Source organism: Rattus norvegicus, chromosome Y, assembly GCF_021556685.1.
Source record: "Rattus norvegicus strain SHRSP/BbbUtx chromosome Y, alternate assembly SHRSP_T2T, whole genome shotgun sequence".
Lineage (NCBI taxonomy): Eukaryota > Metazoa > Chordata > Mammalia > Rodentia > Muridae > Rattus > Rattus norvegicus.
In genome coordinates this window covers 42,772,201-42,775,601 of record NC_141555.1, presented here as the reverse complement: position 1 = coordinate 42,775,601, position 3,401 = coordinate 42,772,201, and positions in this window count along the sequence as shown.

Genomic DNA, 3,401 nt, shown 5'->3' with positions numbered 1-3,401 from the left:
ATAGAGACATTGGAAGTACTGGGGGAGATGGTGAGGGTGCTAGATCATATTTTTTATATGCAGAAGGCACAAGACTTCCGTGGGTGGACTCAGAATTTTCTAACACATCTTGTATGGGTGTGGAACTCTCAAGAGCCCCTTCTGAAACTGGCAATCCTTCTTGATCTAATGGTGTACATGCAGAAAGTTTTGTCTCTGCTTGGGCTGTTATGTGTGTTATGAGGTTGACTTCGGGGTTTGTGACTGTATTTCCCCCCCTGGGATCATAAGCGATGATTTAATCTCATTTTTCAATAGTGGAAGACTTTGAAGCTCCTCTAGGTTTAATAGGGAAGTTCTGAAATCACCTTTGTCAGCAGAATCAGGTTTAAAACTCACTTTACCCTAAGCAGATTGCATAAGGCACTTTGGTGGATATGGGGGACATCTTTGACTGCCTTTCAGATTGGACAAAGCTCTCTGTCCTGCTTTGGCATCTGTCGATGTATTAAAGTCTCCTGTGGAGAGGGGGCATGTCTTAATCCATTTTTGGAATAAGAGTAATCACTGAGATTACCTTTAAGAGAAGTAGTTTTGCAGCCCTCTTTGTCTAATGGGGCCTATGTACCTCCCCTTGATGAGAGTGTATTGTTCAAGTCTCCAACTATTATTGTATGAGGGACTATGCATGCTTTGAACTTTAGTAAAGTTTCTTTTATGAATGTGTATGCCCTTGAATTTAGGGCATTGCTATTCAGAATTGAGAGTTTTTCCTGGTATATTTTTTTCTTTAATGTGTACGAAGTGTCCTTCATTATCTTTTTTCATAGCTTTTGCTTGAAAATCTCTTTCATTTGAAATTAGAATGGATACCCCAGCTTGTTTCTTGGGAACATTTAATGGAAAATTGTTTTCCAGCGTTTCGAACTGACTAAGTATCTGTCTTTGTCATTGAATTGTGTTTATTTTTCAAGAAAAATGCTGGATGCAGTTTATATATACTATCAGTTAGTGTCTGTCTTTTTAAGGGGAATTGAGTTCATTGATGTTTAGTGATATCAGGGACAAATTATTGCTTTTTCCTATTATTTTTGTTGTTAGAATTCGAATTCTGTTTGTGCAGCTATCTTCTTTCTCTTCTTTTGTGTTTTTTTCAAAGTAGATTAATTTCTTCTTTGTCTGCTGTGTAGTTACCCTAATTGTATTGGAATTTTACATCTATTCTCTTTTGTAGGACTCTATTTGTGGAAAGAAATTATGTAAATGTCCTATTGTTGTGGTATATCTTGGTTTCTCCATCTACGGTAGTTGATAGTTTTTATAGTAACCTGGGCTGGCGTTTATGTTCTTTTAGGTTCTGTGTGATATATGCCTAGGATTTTCTAGCTTCCATAGTCTCTTTTGAGAAGTCTGGTTTAATTCTGATGGGTCTGATTTTTTATATTACTCAACCTTTTTCCCTTACTGCTTTTAATATATTTTCTTTGTTTTGTGCATTTTATGTTTTGACTATTGTGTGATGGGTGAAATTTCTTTTCTGGTCTAATCTATTTGGAATTCTGTATGCTTTTTTATGCTTAAGGATGTCTCTCTCTTTAGGTTAGGGAAGTTTGCTTCTGTAATTTTTTGATGATATTTACTGGACCTTTATGTTGGGAGTCTTCACAGTCTTCTATAACTATTATCCTTAGGTTTTATCTTCTCGTTATGTCTTGGATTTCCCGGATGTTTTGGGTAGGAGCTTTTTCTGTTTTGTATTTTTTGACAGTTGTGTCAGTGTTTTCTATGGTTTCTTCTGCCCCTGAGATTCTTTACTAACTCTTTTATTCTGTTGGTTGGTGGTTGCATTTACGACTCCTACTCTCTTTCTCTTTCCCAGGTATTCTATATCCCTAATGTCTTTCTTTGGGTTTACTTTGTTGTTTCTGTTTCCATTTTTACTTCCCGATGGTTTTGTTGAATTCCTTTACCAGTTTAGGTGTACTGTAATTCTTTAAGGATTTTTGTGTTTGCTCTTAAAGGGCATCTACCTCTTTACCTGTGTTGTACTGTATTCTTTTTTTCTTTAGTCCATCTTTATTAAATTGGTTATTTCTTATTCACGTTTCAATTGTTATTACCTTTCTGGTTCTCCAAGCAAACAATTCCCTAACCCCTCCTTTCCCCATCTGCCTCCCCTTACTGGCCTCCCCACAACAATCCCATTCACTGGGGTTCAGTCTTGACGGACCAAGGTCTTCCCCATCCACTTGTGCACTTACTAGGCTATTCACTGATTCCTAAGAAGTTGGAGTCAAGGGTCAGTCCATGTATATAGTCTTTGGGTAGTGGCTTAGTCCCTGGAAGCTCTGGTTGCTTGGCATTTTTTTCATATGAGGTCTCAAGCCTTTCAAATTCTTCCAGTCCTTTCCCTGATTCTTTCAACAGAGGTCCCATTCTCAGTTTAGTGGTTTGCTGCTGGCATTCACATATGAATTTGCTATATTCTGGCTATGTCTCTCAGGAGAGATCTACATCCATTTCCTATCAGCCTGTACTTCTTTGCTTCATCCATCTTATCTAGTTTGGTGGCTGTATATGTATGTGCCACATGTGTGGCAGGTTCTGAATGAGTGTTCTTTCTGAATCTTTTCTAAACGTTGCCTCCCTATTTCCTCCCAAGGATATTCTTGTTCCATTTCTAAAGAAGGAGTGAAGCATTTGCATTTTGGTCATTTTTCTTGAGTTTCACGAGTTCTGTGAATCTAGGGTATTTAGAGCATTTGGCCTAATATTCACTTGTCAATGAATGTATACCATGTGTGTTTTTCTGTGATTGGGTTACCTCACTCAGCATGATGTTTTACATTTCCATCCATTTTTCTATGAATTTCATAAACCCATTGTTTTTGACAGCTGAATAGTATTCCATTGTGTAGATGTACCACATATTCTGTATCCATTCTTCTGTTGAAGAGCATCTGGTTTCTTTCCAGCTTCTGGCTATTATATACTTATAAGTTAATATAATGCTTTTATGAATTTAGTGAAGAACGTGTTTTTTTTTTTTTTAATGTTGGAGCATCTTTTGGGTATATACCCATGTGACATATAGCTGAGTCCTCAGGTATTGCAATGTCCAATTTTCTGAGGAACTTCCAGAGTGATTTCCAGGATGTACAAGTATGCAATCCCACCAAAAATTGAGGAGTATTCCTCTTTCTCCTCATCCTCACCAGCATTTGAGGTCACCTGCATTTTTTATCTCAGCCATTCTGAATGGTGAGTTGGAATCTCAGGGTTCTATTTGATAGGCAATTCCCTTATAACTAAAAATGTTGAACATTTCTTTAGGTCCTACCCAGGCATATGGCATGCCTCAGCTATGAATTCTTTGTTTAGCTCTGAACTCCATTTTTAATAGGGTTGTTTGTCTCCCCGCA